General features: G+C 40.0%; 1 long non-coding RNA gene across 2 annotated transcripts in view; it reads right to left on the bottom strand.

Moving 5' to 3' along the window:
- Positions 1 to 18,757, bottom strand: part of LOC129673555 (uncharacterized) — a 101,804-nt gene extending 83,047 nt beyond the window's left edge. The window contains exons 1-4 of one of the 2 annotated variants that reach the window (XR_008719671.1): positions 18,352 to 18,757; positions 14,243 to 14,408; positions 13,981 to 14,113; positions 11,038 to 13,598 (exon numbers count right to left, since the gene is read on the bottom strand). This is a non-coding gene — a long non-coding RNA (uncharacterized LOC129673555). Of the gene's footprint in view, positions 1 to 11,037; positions 13,599 to 13,980; positions 14,114 to 14,242; positions 14,409 to 18,351 lie in introns of those variants that run through there. The other variant, XR_008719670.1, reaches the window with a different exon arrangement.
- Positions 18,758 to 19,045: the final 288 nt, after the last annotated feature.

Genomic DNA, 19,045 nt, shown 5'->3' with positions numbered 1-19,045 from the left:
TAACTTGTATTTAGAAATGACAAAACATGAACAACGGCTATAACTCCATGACTTAGAAAGCCTGTGCCTTCCCGAGAAGAGTCAGAGCTGGCATTCCTTGCACATTCAAGATATTTCTGGAGAAATATCTGGAGATGTGCTTTGATTAGTTAGCACCAAGTGACATCTTCCCAGGGTTATCTCATTTCCTCCTGATAACGTTCTTCTCAAATAATTACTATTACCCTCATTTACAAGTAAAGACCCTCAACTCAAAAGTATTAAATCATTTGCTTAAAACCACATGAATGAGAGAAAAGTTGTCCCTTTTCTGCATCTTTATTTTTGTATTATTCCAATTGCCTGTAATGAATGTGATACAAAAATATTAAATAGAAAATTCCAGAAACAAGTAATTCATAAATTGTAGATTGTGTGCTGTTCTGCATGGAGTGATCATGTTTCATGCTATTATATTCCACATGCACATCAAATTGGGGGAGCCATTTTCCTGCCCAAAATACATGTTCCCTGGCCATTAGTCATTTAGTTGTCTTGTGCCTTGAACATCAGGTAGACTGTCATGCAATATCGTGGCACTTGTGGTCAAGTAACCCTCACAGAGTAGCCTAACACATCACAAAGCCAATGCCGTGTGTTTCACTTAATCTCACCACATGGCAGTGGACCATCTTAAGTCAGGAAAAGAGGAGGGATGGGTGTAGTACAAAATATACTTTAGAAAAAAAAATAGGGCGTGTGTGTAGGGGGTGAAACTATGTATGCTTGGTGCACATTGCAGTCCCAAGTGTCCACTGTGGGTCTTGCCATGCTTCCTACATATAGAGAAGAACTACTGTATTGGTGGGATACAGTAGTTTGGACGATTTCATTTTGTAAGGCCCTCTGTGACAGTGTCACTAGGAGTCCTGTCTATGTAAAGAGTGTCCTCTTCAGTCTCCATGACCCCTGTTATAGGAGTCTCAGCTAAAGTCACCCCCATATCCTACTAGAAGCCTTCCCCAAACCACAAATTATAAGGAAATTAATGTCCAGGAGATCAGTGGAAAATTTTAATGACAAATCTATATGATAGGAAGGAAAATAAATATTTCTTTAAATTTGCGGGACAAAATACTCATTTCTTATGCATTTACCTTATTGCATATAAGCTGTTTTTTAATACAATTCAGTCTTCCTATAAATCTCTCTATAACAAAATGGCTGTGTACGCCCAGTAAGTGTAAGAGCTGATATTGTCTTTCTTCTGTTATCTATATGACCTTAACTCAAGGTCCCAGTGTAATGTTGTCTTGCGCACTTACATCCTTTCTTCATTCCTCAAAAGCTGTACAAGGATAAGCAACAATAAGATAAATAAATTCTTCGTGGGAAACAAATAAATCATTGTGGTTTTAAATGGATAATTCAATAATATAATCTGATCAAACAACAATGTTATAAAACCAATTACATTTGTCTTCAAACAAAAAGCCATTTTAAAAGTTCGGAAATAAAATATTCTTTCCTCAGGGACTCAACTACAGATTGATTTATGAAAATGGTCCCTAAGAGAAAGAGTAACTTCATTCTCAAAGAATTTTCACTAAGAAACAGTGAGAATTTCTTTCCTTTTCTTTTTTTCTCCCTAGTTAAGCAACAGGCTGTGCACATTTAAACCTTGCTGAGGTAGTTTATTTTTTCTTTATTCTTTGTCCTGTATTTATAGATGTAAAATGACAGCAAATCCCCTCATCCAGAAAGCCTAGAGAGTTCTTTAAATAGACTTCACTCTGAGACCCACTCTCCATAAAAACAGTGTTGACTAATTTGTATTTTCAAAATAATGTAAGAAAGAACATTTGAAATGCATGCTTATCTCAGACTTCCAATTGTGAAGTTCTGGCTACATTAATTGCCATATTACATACATTCTGTCTGACTAAACAATTAAACAAATATCCAGAATGATTTTCATAAACATTTGTTTCACATCTGGGAAATATACTGAAGATGTGGACTTTTAAATGTTTTCCAATACTCCCAAGCACTAAACACATCAAGAGAACACCAAGAAACACTTTATTCAGATTTTTATTTTGTTTTGTCTTTTTGTGCTTTTAAGGTTTTTAAAAATGAAACTTGCTCTTTGACAATTCCACATATGTATACAATGCATTCTAATTGTTTTTGCCCCCACTGTTGATCACTTCTTCCAAACCCTGTCAAGCTCTCCCTCCTCTCTACAAGTCCTTTTCTCACATTCCCACATCCTTTTGTTTTGGAGCCCATAGAGTTTAATCAGGGCCATCTGTTTGACCATGGGCTTGCAACTATTCATTGGAGCCCTGTGGTCTCACCAGTGAGAACACAAGTGAAGACAACAACTTCCCATCTCCAAGAATTTCTCAGTACCTGGTAGTTTGGAAGGGAGTATTAGAGCCCCCAAATCCACTTACACATCCATAGATCATTGTATTTCCAGTTTCACATGGAAATACACGTATTTCCAACTGCACATAACCTCACCTGCTCTGAGTCCATGAGTCCAATAGCCGTGTTATGCTTAGAAAATGGAATTTTGATGTTTTTATATTCTTATTCTGACATTCTGACATACCTCTTCTGTGTTGTTCCCTGAGCCTTAGAAAGGAAGTACAAATGTCTTATTACAGCTGAGCACGCCAACATCATTTATAAACCATAAAGCAGCCATGAGACTGTATTTACCACCATTGACTGCAAAGAGGCCTCTTTAGTCAAGACTGGGAGAAGAAATATGAATGGCTAGCAAATACCTAAAAAAGTGCTCAACATCCTTATCCAGCAGGAAAATGAAAATTAAAACAACTTTAAGATTGCACCTCACTTCAACCAGAATAGGTACAATCAAGAAAACAAGTGACAACTAAAGCTGGTGTGGGTGCAGATAAGGAGAACCCTTGTGCAGAGCGATGTTAACTAATAGGACCATTTTGGACAGCCATCTGGAGTTTATACTCCAAACTAGAAAGAGAACACCCCATGACCCAGGTACACCACTCCTGGACATCACAAAGACTCTGTATCCTATTGTAGAGACACTCATACATCCCTCTTCATGGTTGCTCTACTCACAACGGTTAATAAGTGATTTTTTTTCACTTGAATTTCATAGAATTAATTATGTAACATCATAGACTGAATTAATTATGTAAAATCAAAGACTGGATCCCCATTAGCATTAGTCCCATGGCCTGAAAAATGTGTTAGGAGCGGAATTCTCTGTATCAAAGGCAGCCTAAGGAGAACTACCACTAGTCAAAATGAACATTCAGTATGTAAATTTTCCACCTTCTAAGTAGAAAGTGTACGTATTAGTTGTTTCCTTCATTTTGATAAAATATAAATAATTAGCCCACTTGCATCTGCATAGCAATCTCTTACAGTTCGTAAAATATATTTTGAAAAGAGACATGGTAGCACATGCTCTTAATTCCAGCACTCTGGAGACAGAGCCACTCAGATCTGGTGAGTGAGAGGTCAGCCTTCTCTGACTTCCAGGCCAACCAGGGCTACACAGTGAGACACTATCTTGAAAACAAATCAAAAGCAGAAGACAGTCAATTCATTCCTTTTGGGAAAGTTTTTGTGGATATGACAGTTCCACAAAGTAAGGTTAAAAAGTATTTTTAGTACATACTTTTACTCATCTTTTGAGACTCCCATATCTGAGTATGATATTTACACCATGTACCCAATCTCTTCCTTCCTTTCAATTCCTATTTTTCTACCCTACTTCCATTAGATTTAAGATCTTTTAATCAACTGCCACTATCATTTTTTTGTCCATGAGGAAAGTCAGTTCTAAGGTTGAAACATTACTGCTCAAAGCAGAATAGTAGTAGCAAATCCAAAACTTAAGCCCAATTCTCCTGAATCACAATAAATCATGCATATTTGCATATACTGAGCACTCATCCTGCTCTACACATTTAATTTCTATAGAGCTTATAATTGATACAGAATTCGTGTTACAGTCTTCATTTTCAGAATATCAACAAAATAGAGATAGTGAAACCCCAAAGAGAGTCCCAAACAGAGGTTTTATTTAATCATGTTTGACTTAATCTTCCATACCCAAGTCCATGTTACCAGACTGAACATCTATCTCTGCTTAAACATTTACTCAAACTGGAACAGATTTAGGGTGCAGTGAGTTTGGGGTGAGAAATCTTCAGTTCCTTACCACTGGATACTCTTTGGTGGGTGTTCATCTAAGATAGATATGGGAAGGGCCACCCACAGCTGAGATTTGCCCTTTAAGTTTTATGTCACTCAGCATTTGAACTCCATAGACCCTCGGAACTCCTACGTGGGACTGAGCCCTGCCTTGGTTATATCTAGAAATGTTATCAAGTTGGAGAAGACAATTTTTTAAGCTGCCAATTTGGACGTAACTAGGTCAATTCCTACAGTAGCATTATTGACAGTAATAAGGGGAACGTGTTTTCCAGCTAAAATGACATAATTACGAGAAAAAGATGTACCATGCACTTTTGTTCTGTGATCAAATCTTCAGAGTACATTTAAATCCTTTACATATACTGGGTTTCATTCTTGTTCTTACTTGATATCTGTCATAAATCAAAATGCTCTCAATTTTATCAGAGCATTGACTAAATGCAGTAATTAGCATTGAAAGTCATTATCTAGAAGCCCTTAGGGAAATTTCATAGGTGAGATGACCCAACTTGAGTCTCTAGCTGACTGTAGGTCAAAAGCACCAAATGATCATGTATAATTGTATTCATTCTGTAATCTCATCTCAGCCCAGGAGAGGCCCAAGCCAAATTAGGTTAAATTACCTATTACTTTTCAGGAATATATTATAGCCTGGCACAGGTCAAATTGCACATGCTGACCTGTGACTACCCAGATGTTGGCACTTAGGGAAACACAGCCCAGACCAGAGGCACCCAGCAAGAGGGGCCCAGAGCAGAGAGACACAAGAAGAGGAGCTGCTGTGTTGAGAAAGCTGCAGAAGTAGTGGAGATTACCTCAGTACAGAACTTGGACGTGGTGAGGTTCAGAGCACTGGACGTGGGCAAATTAAAAGTAAGCAAATGGGGAAGTGAGAAAGTCTTGGTTCTAAAAATTTAATGAATGAATGACGGTAATGTTTGCCAGCCTTCTGCTTTTTTTTCAAAAACTAGTACCAATGAATTTTATACAGATACAATTTTGAAAATAAAGAATAAATCTTCACAACCCTCGACCCCATAAAATGTACTGCTATCTTAATTTTTCAGATGAAAGTACTATGACACAGAAAAGTTCAGTGACAGCTGGAGGCCAAGCAGCTATTTTAAGCACACGGAAGTTAGATTTGGCACTCCACCGTATAAGAAACACTGTGGCATGATTACACTGCCCACACTAAGAGGAAATCGGCCTCCATCTTTTCTTACATTGAACATGGCTGAAATGAAGCTCCAAGTCTTCCCTGTGCTCATAACTGTGTGTGAACAGAAGGCCACAGACCACAAGTTCTCATCCTCCAGGCATGCAAAATCATATCCCATGGCTACTGGAATAAACTCCAAAGTAGGCACCAAAGCTTCAGTAAGCCATGTAATCTAACAGCACTCCCTAGTGACCCCTTGAAATTGTATAAATTCTACACGGAGGTTTCTATTCAAAGAAATGGACTCCCCCTTTCCATAAGACCCTCTTTTCCTGTTATAGAACAATTGGTTTGGAAAGCAAAACCTTTTAGCCCACATATTCCTTAAAATCTATCATTTCAAATAGTATTCAGCATATCCTATGAAATACATGGAGCACAAACTCTTAATGTCTTTATTTTTTTTATAGAAAGCCAAGAACACTAAGAAGGGTAGTTTTAGGTTTCATATTTGAAAGAACCATGATATAAAGTCTTATTTTCTCTGTTCTGTTCACACCATATCATGCAAATCATCAGATATAAAGAGTCTAATGAGATCTCTCAAAGTACTTGTACGCGGTGCTATGGTCAAACTGGAGAGTTGAAGTAGACAACTTTACAAACCAAAGCTTTGAGCCTATTGTACTCCTCATAACTGCATTGTTTGCACAAAATATTAACATAATGCCAATTGTTATTAGAATTATGTTGATAAGGATATACTGAAATTATTTTGATCTTAGGCATGAAGTCAAGCTCAGTATTTGTATGAGGTTTGAAATTAGGTTTAGATCAGTTAATTTAATAAAAGTTCAGATGTAGTAGTTTTGGATCTGCAGACCCAAGTTTTATGTCCAATGAATTTTCACAATTCAACTAGAGAAACTTGTTCAGTTTCAAAGACTAGATTTAATTCTCCTCTCTACTGAAAAATGTTGCCTCAGGACACAGAAAAGATGAGTCAGTGTAGCTTGCGACCAATTTCTATGAATCAAAAAAAGGAACCCGTAAAGCTAGACCCTGTGAAACTATATACAAATTAGATGACCTTCCTAGAGATGCGCCATGCTGTACAGTCAAAGAAATAGAAACCCAGGATCTAGAATCATTTTTGTCCCAGACAAACTTAGAACACCTTGCTTAAAAAACAGAAAGTATCTTGTGAGTTATAGTTTCCAGATTGCTACCCAGAGATGTTTGAAGCTGCTTTTAAAAGAGCTCGTTATAAAAACTACAGAATGTTTACTCCCATGCACAAACACACACACATAGTGGAGTTATGATTTCTGAAAAAAGTACATTAAGTAAAGACATGCTTTATTTGTATTTAGTATTGTAAACTGATCCTTCAGCATCTGCCCAACCTTTTGTAATCTGTGTGGTAAGTATTATGATACTTTGCATGTGTCCCTCTGTGATTATTTATCCTCATATCCAGTAAAATCTCCTTTCCTAAGGCAGAAATTGGAGAATGGCTCTATTCCACTTAAGTTCTTACCAACTCCCAGTCTCTGCAGAAAAACTTACATCCTTTAAACACATGTAGCTCACTCTACTGCCTGCTCATGCTACTTTTTGCACCAGTTATTTAGAGACCAAAATACATGCCATATGCTTCATGCTTGCGCCTCTTGTGAATTTTGCTTTCTTTCTGACATTTATCCTCTTCTTTCCCTTAGTCAAGCCACATGATCTCTGCTTTGCTGTCCTCTGCCCTGTACCTCTCTGTCTTCTTGTGTCTACATTCTTTGGGACTTTATTTTCACAAAGTAGTCTAGAAGACTGAAGAAGAGGAATTATGCTCTTTCATAATTACTGTATTTGTATCTTCGTTGTCTCATTCAGCGTGTGGTACAGAGAAGGCATGACATCAGAGTCTTGCTGAGCTGGTAAATTAAGGGTGAGCACCAAGTCAGGAATCAGGCCTCTAACATACTTGTTCTGCTCTGTTTTACACTCTGAGTGTAAAGTATACTTTCAGATTAGGACAACTAGATGCGCTGATGCCCTTTTCCTGAGAATTAAGCTGTCATGGCAGGTATCAATTACTATGTGCTACTTGACACACAAAGTCGCTCCTCACCTCAGCCTTGGTACTTGCCGTTGCTCAAAGCACTGCTCTACAAGAGAAGGATTTTGTCTCTCTGTTAAACTTCCGATAGCAGCTAGAGTTTAGTGGCAGGAAATGCCAACCGTTGGGTACTCATGAAGTGCTAGATAAACATTGGTTACTATCATCTTTTATAAAACTCTTTAGGTAGAAGACAATGTAACATTTTATTAACTAAGATTACTTCCTACTCACACTACAAATATTTCATGAATAAAATTTTAAGATTCCACTCCACATGTTACTTTCATTTCTTGTGGTCAGTAACATGGTTCCACATACAAAAGCACTTGTCCCTTAAGCCTGGCAACCTGATTATGATTCCCAGGACACGCCTGTGATGCCTAATCACAGATGTCCACTTGACCACATCTGGAATCAACTAAAACACACAATGCTCAGCCCTGTGAGGGAATTTCTTATCTGATGATTGGATGGGAGATGTCCCACCCTAAGTGTGGAACACACCATCTGATGGCCTACACTAAAACCATGGAAGAAGGGACCTTTGCTTGCTGTGTGCGTGCACTCACTCTCCCTGGCAACTTTGTCTTGTCTTTCTGCACGTGGACTTGAATACAACCTTTTCAATGTGCCAGTGCAGACCTGGAAACCAGAAGCTCCCTAGGAATTGTCCAAGACTCAAGCATCATATTGGGACTGCAGCCAAACCCGGCCTGTGGACTGAGCAGCTACTGTATTATCAACCATTCCTTCATAACAGTCATTGTTGAAGTACTCAGAACAGCATGCAAGCCAGTCTAATAAGTCCTCTTTTAATGTGCATATGTGTGTGTGCAAGCGTGTGCATGTGTACATAGATGTGTGTGCTAATTTTATCAGTTCTGTTCATTTAGAAAACCCTGTCTAACGCAACATATAGAGATGAGAACAGAGAATTCACTCAACAAAGCTTCCTCTGTTCTCAGCACATGACGTGGTAAATGAGGCCACACATACAGCATGCACACACACACACACACACACATACATCACACACACACACACACACACACACACACACTGATAATATGCAAAATTATAAAAAGAATACAAACTGGTTCTGAGAGAGAAAATTAGCAAGCAAAAGCATGAAATAGGAAAGAGAAAATGAAGCTAGCAAATTCATCAACTGGTTTTCATTCACTATATTTTTGATACACTATACTTGGATCATATTCTTTTCCCTCTCCCAGCTTCTCTAGATCCTCCTGATGTCCCTAAAGTCTATGAACTTTGTCTCATTCTGGCGGACAGCTTATTAGTTTCTCCTAAAATCACATTTTAAGTGTCTTATCAAAGGGATGCTTGCATGTAGACTTTCTATTAATCAGCCTGGGGGGTCACATTATCTGCCTTCACCCTCCCTGTGAACACAGAACCTAGTGGTGAAGACATTTCCTTTCAGTTTTAGGCATGGGCATCCGCTCATATCAGTCTCTTCTGGCATCCTTAGTTTGCAGAAAAGATGATGGATACTTTTCTTCTCTTGGCCTCAGGGGAGATAGCTCTTGCCATGGATATGAAACAGAAAAGTAATTCTGAACTTTGCCTCTGTCCTTTATTTACACTTTCAGAGTTTCTTTTCCCTTGGGTCATTTTCATTTGTGTGTACTTGATTGTTGATCGTTCCCAACTCAGATCTTTGTTGCTGATAACCAAAGTTTAAACATAAGAAGTTTGACATTTATAAAGTCTAGTTAAACAAAGTGCACTTGTAAAATATATTTTTGACTCATGCTTGACTACACAGACAATAAATTACAGAATGGGTTCCTTTTTAGTGGATGTTTATATGTACATAGTATGTGTGTGTAAATGAGTCTTTGCATGAGTGTATATTCAGGTGGTGTGTGTGTGTGTGTGTGTGTGTGTGTGTGTGTTTGCGCTGTGATGTGGTTTGTGGTGTGTTTATGTGTATGTGCACTGTGTGCCTGTGTGTATGTGTATGCATGCAGAGTGTGTATGTTCAGTGTGTGCACAATGCCATGTACTGTGGTGGTGGTGGTGATGGTGGTGGTGATGGTGTGTGTGTGTGTGTGTGTGTGTGTGTGTGTGTATGCAAGCACACACATATATGAAGGTCCAAGGTCGACATCAGAAGTCTTCTTGTCTTTCTCTCTCCCTTATTATTCATTGAGACAGGATCTATTTGTTGAAGATCTTGCAGGTATAGCTAGTTTGTCTGGCCAGCGTGCTCTGTGGAGTCCTTGTTTCGGCCTTCCAATAACTGGAATTATAGGTGGTCCGTCCTGACACATAGAATGAACTTGGATGCTGGGGACTGTAAACTCTAACTCTCATACTTGCATGGACAGCATCAACTATAAATGTATCTCCCCACCCCAGGGGGTTGTTTCCTTACAGTTATAAGTGCATCCATGTCAGAGTCAGCTTTCCACTGCCTTATTACTTATTGTATGTTTTTATATTCTTTGAGAAATGTAGACATGTATATAATGAAATGGGACCATATCAGCTCCAATTTGTTCCCTCTAATTTGCTCAGATCTTTATGTCCTCTTATTTTGCATATGTACCCCACTAAATCCCATTAGTGCTTCCCATATGTTCATGGGTATAAGATCATTCGGAGCAGCACAGCACGGGTAGCCTAACAGTAGCCACATCCTCCAAAGAGGGTGACTCTTCCTCCCAGCAGCCATCGACTTTCTGATAGCTTTCAGTGAGGCCTGGGGTTTGGGGGGGGCGCCCTCCCCATGTGTGCCAGAATTTTGGCTGTATTGATCCTGCATTGGTCTTATGCAGTTAGCCACTACTGTTCTGAGTTCAAAGAGCAGTAGCCATGTCTCATTCATAGCATCTCACATCCTTATCCTCTGACTTTTAATTCTTTCTTTTTCTTCTTCTGTGATGTTCCATGAGCTTGGTAGGGGTAAGGTGGGGGTAAGGGTTAAAAGATGGCCCACTTATGACTGAGTGTTAACAGGTCCAATATTTTAAATTAAAATTAAGGATGATTAATGCACATGAAAAACACATGTGATCATATTTAACTCACAGTTTTCAGTGGTGGAGAGAAACTCCATAGACAATGGAATGGAAGCTGTTTGTGGTTTCAATGAAAAAGAATGGAACTTTAGCGATAGAGTAGACCTCTCTTGATAGTGCTCTGTGCTGTGTGACCTTCAGCAAGAAAATAGGTTTCTCTAGTCTTCTATTTAGAAAAAGTACACAGAAGGACATGATTCATGGACTTATTTAACTACAACATAAAATGCAGAAGGCACTGGTCATATCACAGAAACTTAAATAGTAGATGGAGGGATCTCAGTCTTTTACTCCCTTTCAGTTTTATCTTCTGCACAAAACTACCACACAGTTGCTTACATTTGTCCATATGATGCTCTATCTGCAGAACTGCAGAATAAAAAGTGTCCAAAATACAGTTGCTTGGTAAAACTTTACCATAACATTTGTTGGATTGGGAAAACCATATCAATTATGTTTTCTTGTTGCTATTACAAATGCATGACAAAGGTAACTTATGGGACTAAAACGTATTTATTTTGCTTCTGGTGTGAGAGAATAAAGTCTCTGATGGCAGAGTTTATCATGTCTGGCATGTAAACCTGGGACACCTTATTTGTGGGCAAAGCAGAAGTCAAGAGAAAGGAAGTGTTGGCTTTCTTCTTTCTGTTTTTTTGTCCACTGGGGGTGAGTTGGGGGTGACCCTAGCCTATGGGACAGCACACCTACCATACACTCACCCAGCATGAGTTTCCCTGAGGTGTATATTCTAGGTGATTTCAGATTTATTCAGGTAGACAGTGTAGGCAAACAGACTAACCACCATAGCAATACTCTTGGGGACCCATCATTTTTGTCATGAAGACAAAGAACGAACAGAGCCCCTTATGATGATCCTGAGGACAGTGCGGTGGCATGAGTTAAATCCTCTGTCTTATTTCCAGCTGAGGTATCAATGATACCTTGTGTAGTTACTGCATCAGAGTTTTGTTACCTCCAGTGGAACTCGCTGGAGATACTGAAGGGCATGTCTATACCTCTTGGGACTTCGCAGGGACTCTCCTGCAATTTACACGAGCCACCAGTGCACAAGGGAAATAAGCCACACAGTTATGACCGTGCCAGCCCTGAGCAGGTATTAAGGATTTCCTTTGATCCACCTTGCTTTGGGAACTGGCTCTCTGCCATCTCTAGCTGCGTTCCCTCCTGAATTCGACGTTTTAGTAATTTTTTTCTAGGTCATATAGTTATCACTTGATGCTTTGTGAGTTGGTGAGTGGATAAGAAAATATTTGCAGAGGGAAGCAAATCTTTAGCAAGAGGAGGAAGGAGAAAGCTGCCTGTGATCACAGTGGGGGCTGAGGCTGCAGGGCGGTATGCATACTGATAAGGCTAATGGAAATTAGAAGCACAATCACAACCGCAAACCCACCTTGCTTTTTCTCGGAGGGAATTAAAGGAGCAGAGAACAGAAGACCAGCTCCACACAATCCAGCCTGTTTTAAAAATGAATACTTACAAGTAAAGGGCTTCAGGATGGCAAGACACAGAAGGGCAGTGCATTCAGAGCACACTGTGAGGCTTATGATGGCTCTTTCCCTTCCTGGTTACATGTGTACTCATGCAAAGGAGAGTCAGTAGGTTTTCCTTAAGCACAGAGACTCCATGAGGTAGTATATGTAATACACATAGCTGTTTTCTGGCACATAGTAAATGCTCTATAAATGTCGCTATGATTATTTTTCTATTTATGAGTAGTTTTGCATAGGGCATTTATCTTTTTTTGGTTTATTAACTTTCTAGGGAAGTAGATGAACTCAGTGATAAGGTAGTAAACAAATAATAGAATGATGGGATGAGAAAATAAATCTCCACGGAGATAGCTTGCGGAAAGCCATTCTTCTCAGTCTATTAAATCAGCTCTAGCCTAAGATGGCCTCATTTATCCAACCACATAACCCATTCTGTTTTTAAAAGGGGTGCTACCAGATGAGTAGCCACTGATGCCTAGGAAGCTGAGTTAGGAGTAGCAAAACTTTGCTCATCCAGTGATAATGTGAGCACCCTTGACATTCTTCCCGTCTATCATATCCATCTCTTCACCTAATGGCATCTCAGAAGCCTACAGAGATCACAATTGGTAGATGAGAGTAGTAAGAAATCGGCAGCCGTTCAGGACATTAACAATTTCTAATCTTTCCATTGTAGTAGAGAGAACAAATATGCGGGCTGATTGTAGGGAGGCTTGAAGAACAAAGCCTGTAGTCACCTGAAAAAAAAATGTCCTTAGATTTGGGCAGAGTCCCTGAACAGTTCCTTTATTACATTGCCTCAGTTCAACAAGGACCAGCCCTGACTGTGGGTATGGGTGGGATTTCCAGACAAACAGGATGCCAACTAAAATTAGAACTTCAGATCAACCATAGGTGTGGAGGGAGGGTTAAGAGGTCTGTATCCACATAATATTGTGACACTTGTACCAAAAGACAAAACAAAACAAAAGCCTCCCTATGGACAGCTGATGTAGCTGGGTGGCCAAGCAGTTATCATGTACAAGGCTCTCTATTCAGTTCCCAGCAACACATAGACAAAAACCATTGTCAAAAGGCTAGTATAAAATCAGTGAGAAACTGAGATGTAAGGTCTGTGGATGCCTAGAGTCATGCTAAATAGACTGTATGTGGAATAGACAAGCCAACACAGACCGTCCTCCTCACAGCCCCTCCTCCCCGAAAAGCAAAGTTAAAAGCAGAGCTACACACTGAGCTCTGGCCATCACACCTCTGTCAGACAGAAAGAGAGCAAGGCTGCTGCCTGGTCCTGAACAGTGACCACAGTCAAGTATAAAGGAACAAAGAAGCAATGTTTCCACATAGGGGCAGGCTACCCAGCACAGGGCCAGGATGTCCACTCCGGCTGCACATGTCCTTGGCTCCTTCCTCTCACGACTGCAGGCTCCCTGAGCAGTTATAAATTCACAGGAGGATAATGTCCCTTCATCTGGGACTCAGTCACCTGCTCCCAAGTGTTGATGAAATCTCTTGTCAAAGAATTATCCTACTCTGTCACTGAATCAGCATGGTCCTTTCCCCTATGAAAATAAAGAAAAATTGGAACAATGGAGCTAAAATGTAAAAAAAAAAAAAGAAAAGAATGTCTTTAAAAAATAATAATTTCTAATTTTCATGGTGAAAACAGCGAATACCTGAATTAAATCTGTCATTGCTCCAGAACATCAAATTATTGAAGTGTAAAGTGAATATAATTATTTCCAAAAATTAGAGGCAATGGTATGAAACACATAGGATCCAACGTGTAGGCTCAAGAAATTAAATCTATGCAAAACAAGTTCATAAACAGTAGATGACAGGAGGAAGGGGTAATGGTCAAACAAACACATAAAGGAAACCTTCACTGTGACAGACAGCTTTAGACTCTCTGAGAGTGCAGCTACTTTTGGAAGAAAAACTTACAAGATGATGTATGTATTCAGGAAGAGAAGCCAGAGCACCGTGGTGAAAACACCAGAAAGGAAGCTCTACAGCGAGGTCCTGTAGAGCTCAGAACGAGGAAGGCTTATTCCAAGACTCCTCTCTCTGGAGACTCCTGCGACAAGGACAACAGATGTGTTCAAGCCATGCAAAGACTCAGAATGTACAACACCCACACACCTCTCCTATACCATCTGACTAACAGAGGAGAGGACAAAGGACTGAAATGTGGGAACGTCATTACCTGAGGTTAGACTCGCGAGATTCGAGCAGTGCAACTGGTTAGCACAGTGAAAACTAAACGATGGTTTCTAGTCAGCCATCCCAGCCTGCTCCACAGGCGTCACTCCAGGAAACACAGTGTGTAGTAGCAGATCGTTAATTTTATAATTGTTCTCGGGATGCAAAGCCTGCATTTCATAAAAAAACAAAATAGGGAACTAGTCAGTGTGAAGAAAAGCTATGGTGAGACAATGTCTGTTCTCACAGAGCAGAAAACTAACACATTTTAATTATAAAAGTGACTTGAATATTGTACATTACAACTGTACCTAATAATAATAAAAATCTATTCCATTTTAATAAAATGAGCTTTGAAAGCTGGGAAAATACTCAGAGATATAGTTCAGCTGGTAGAGCATTTGCCCAGCATTCATGAATCCTTGACTTCCATTCCTGAAACCGCATAAACTGGGTGTGACTGTAGGAATCACTAACGTTGTGAGGGTTTACAACTACAATCTGTGATGGCACACGCCTGTAATCCTGGGCTGTAACTCTGTAATGATATTCACCTGTAACCCAGCATTCAGGAGACCAAAGTTCATGGTGGTCCTCAACTACACAGAACGTGTTAGAAAAAGACAGCCTGAAAAAACATCCTAGAACATGTATGCTCTTAAAGCCTGAAAAGGACAACAGTAGACTCTAAAGGGTCTTTGTCACAGTGAAGTTTTCTTTCATGTGTTTATTTGACCATTACCTCTTCCTCCTGTCATCTACTCTTTGTTTATGAAGTTGTTTTGTGTAGGTTAAATCTCCTCAAGCTGCACATTGGATCTTTTTTGTTTCATACCATTGCCTCTAATTTTTGGAAATAATTATATTCACTTTACGCTTCAATAATTTGATTATTTGGAGGGAGCAATGCTAGATTTAATTCTGGTATTCACTGTTTTCACCATAAAGTTTAGAAATCATTTTTTAAAAGAAGCCATCCCTTTTTTATTTTTTTTTATTTATTACAACTTATTCACTTTGTATCCCAGCTGTAGTTCCCTCCCATTCCCATCCTCCCTCCCTCTTCTCCTTCCGTGCCCCTCCCCCAGTCCACTGATAGGGGAGGTCCTCCTCCCCTTCCCTCTGACCCTAGCCTATCAGGTCTCAACAGGACTGGTTGCATTGTCTTCCTCTGTGGCCTGGCAAGGTTGCTTTCCCCTCAGGGAGAGGTGATCAAAGAGCCAGCCACTGAGTTCACATCAGAGACAGCCCCTGTTCCCCTTACTAGGTAACCCACTTGGAGATTGAGCTGCCATTGACTACATCTGTGTGGAGGTTCTAGGTTATCTCCATGCATTGTCCTTGGTTGGAGTATCAGCCTCAGAAAAGACTCCTGTGCCCATTTTTTTTTTCTTTTTGGTCTTTTTTTCTCCTTGTGGAAGTCCTGTAATAATAATAATAATAATAATAATAATAATAATAATAATAAAGAAGATGAGAAAAAATAAAAAATAAAGAAGACATCCTCTCCCTCCTTTTTAAAATTTATTTATTTATTTATTTTAGCAATTTAGCCTTGTTATCTTGTCATTCCAATTTTTGTTTATGCTCATGGGGGAAAGGGCCATGTTGATTCAGTGACAGATGAGGATAAATTTCTGATAAGAAATTATATCAAATCTTGAAGCAGGTGACTGAGTCCCAGATGAAGGAACATTATCCTCCTGTGAAATTATAATAGCTGCTCAGGATGTTTGTGGTTGTGAGAGGAAGGAGCCAGGGCCATCTGCAGCCAGAGTGGACAGTCTTCCTGTGTGCTTATTTAAATTGAAAATTAAATAAATGGAGGGTGGGGAGTCAAAGAGCCTGCCATTGAGTTCCTGTTAGAAATAGTCCCTGTTCCCCTCACTATGGGAAACCAATTGGTTATTGAGCTACCACGAGCTTCGTCTGAGCAAAGGTTCTAGGTTATATCCATACATGGTCCTTGGTTGGAGAAACAGTTTCAGAAAAAACCCTTGTGCCCAGATATATTTGGTCCTTGTGGGGCTCCTATTTTTTCCACATCATACTAACTCTCCTTCTGCCGAAGTTTTGGTTATGAGTCTTAGTATCTGTTTTGAAAAAGCTGCTTTGTAGAGTCTTTCAGATGCCTTCTGCTAGGCCACAGAGAAGGACTTTGCAGCCAGTCCTGAAGATACCTGATAAAACAGGGCCAGACGAAAGGGGAGGAGGTACTCCCCAATCTGTGGACTTGGAAAGGGGCAGGGAGAAGCTGAGGGGGGGAGGGTGGGATTGGAGGGAATAAGGGAACGGGATACAGCTGGGATACAGAGTTAATAAAATGTAACTAATAATAATAAACAGTAATTAAAAAAGAAAATTAAATAAATGAATAGATCATATACTTTGATCCAAATATGCAATAATTATTAAAATATCACCATGAACCTTAATTCAGCTGCTCAACTAATGAAATATTACTAGTTTATTACAATAAATTACTTTTGAAATCTGCATACAGCATCCAATCGTCTTATAAAAGGAATTATCTAACAAGCTGTAGGTTAGAAGAGTCTTTGCCTCCATCTGGCTAGCATTGTGAGCGCCACGCCCTGACTCCTGGTACAGAAGTTCCATAGAATACTGTGTTGTCACAGCAGCATGCTTCTCAGAGACTACACACCTAGTTGATGCCACCTGGGAGAAAAACTGTGCCCTCTGCTTTCCAGAATACTAGCATCCTGGTGACATCTTGTACTGCACAGGAAACCTCTGCTTTCCAGGTGCCCAGTCCTCCAGTGTGAGGGTAAGACACACCAGGAAGCATTGCCAGCTCTGTGCCATGACTCCTCCCAAGATGGCCATTAGTAACATCTGCATTATGTAATGTACCCTTCACCTTGCCCTGGGCAATAGATGTTAGCCTGAGAGAGCTGTCATAACTGATCTCAAATAATTCATTTTATATTAAACAAGTGCTAAATTCCATAGTAGTTCCTAACAGCAAGGGCCAGTCAGAGGTTAAAAGACTGAAGAAACTTAAACCTTAGGAAACAGCAAGCCTTTCCTTGCAACAATCAATAGCTGCTTACGATGAAGAGTAACAAAACCTTTTTGGCTTCCTGACTGTAAATCAAATGTCTGGTGCCATTCACTTTAAGGGCACTTTGATTCTGTGTCTCTCATGTGGAGGCAGCAAGGTGCTGGCCCCTGTTTGAACTCAAGTCCCCACGGAGAAAAAGATTTCCCAACCGAGAAAACAAATACTTCCTAACTTCTTTGTTTGTCTTCCAGACTCCCAGTGGGCACAGCACTCCTGACTCCCTCTGGGCAGCACTCTTCAGCTCTCCCTGCTAATTAACCTCTCCTACCGGGTTGCCAGATGAGCTGCTGACAGCCAGCCCAGAGCAAGAAAACGCCAGGATAGCAGACTGGATTGTTAAATTCTTCCATTAAGTCTAGGCATAGAGAGCAATTGGAGCCATGTGGTAGATGCAGTCAGGAAAGGTTGACATCACATCCAGAAAAAGGAAAGTGTTTGTGTCTCCCTTCCCCTCCCATTACAGTCAGGATAGAGCATTCTTTTGGATACCCTATCTTAGGAGAGCACAAGCCATAGAGAGAAGTGAATGCTGGGTTTCCAGAGCCTAGTCAATACGGAGGTCTTAAAAAAAAAAGAAACATTAGTGCCTTCTGGAATTTTCAACAATATAAATAGAGCTTAAGCCAACATGTGATTTTATTGATTCATTGATTTGTGCTGGATAAAGGGAGAGGGGGTTGGACGTGCCTGGTGAGTGAGGGTACTTGAGAAGCAATTAGGAATAACATCTACAACATATAACAACACCAAAGGGATGGGAATGCCATGATTTTAGTGTGATCCAAAATGGAGTCAGTTATTTAAAAGAAAAGCTGTGAGGAAAAGAATTAAGAAATAGTTTTGCCCTTATTTAAAACATCAAAACCAATGCTCAGTCCCTTGTGTGGCCGCATAGATATATACACAGACTTTGGCAACTTTGAAAATGCAGCACTTTAAGTTCTGCCCGCCATAGCATTCTCAGTGCTTAGAGACTCAGAGGAGCAGTCCAAGCCAAAAGAAACAGAGAAACTCAAAACTGGGCATACCTGTTGTCCTTACCAGCATAAGGACCAGCTTCTCCTATTTTTTTCCAGTTCTTTCAGTTCCATGTCCTTTTATCTTGATTTTTCCTGTTTGTTTGTTTGTTTTGTTTTTTATTTTTCCTCTTCTTTCTGTTCCTGATCTCAGGATTCTTTATTTTTCTTCCCTAAGACCTTTAGCTTTTCAATTTTGAAACTTTGAACATCAGTTTTACCTTGAACAAGATGCTGGCCTGACAATGCTTTCTCTTTGATTCCTCCTTCCATCCCTGCTTAACAGCTTACCCTGCCATGCATGGGTCCATGCAGACAGCCTCATCTGAGAGCCAGAAATCAGTAAAACATTTCTCTAGCTCTTTCAGTTACTCTCTAACACATTCTTATTAGGAGATATTTAAAACTTAATCTGAAAGTAGTATTTCTTCTGGCGTCCTCTGTTTTTGTACGCAATCCTTGGCATCAAAAGCCTATCGATGCTGACCTTTACTCCTGCTTACCCATTAATTGGCATCCAGGGTCTGCAACACTGCATTGTGGGTAATTCTGAGAACTAATTCGGCAGGACCACTGTGTGCTGCTGATTGATTGTGTTCGTCTTGGCATGAGATGGAAACAAGCTGGGGACATGCTGCTCCTTCTCAGGTCTATCTTTCTTCAGCACCCTTCCGATGAGCGCGCGATTCCATCTCCTTTCCTTGCT

The sequence above is a fragment of the Psammomys obesus genome, unplaced genomic scaffold (assembly GCF_907164565.1).
Source record: "Psammomys obesus unplaced genomic scaffold, mPsaObe1.curated_primary_1811, whole genome shotgun sequence".
Lineage (NCBI taxonomy): Eukaryota > Metazoa > Chordata > Mammalia > Rodentia > Muridae > Psammomys > Psammomys obesus.
Note: the sequence above shows the minus strand (reverse complement) of the source record. Positions and strands in the feature narration are given on the sequence as shown.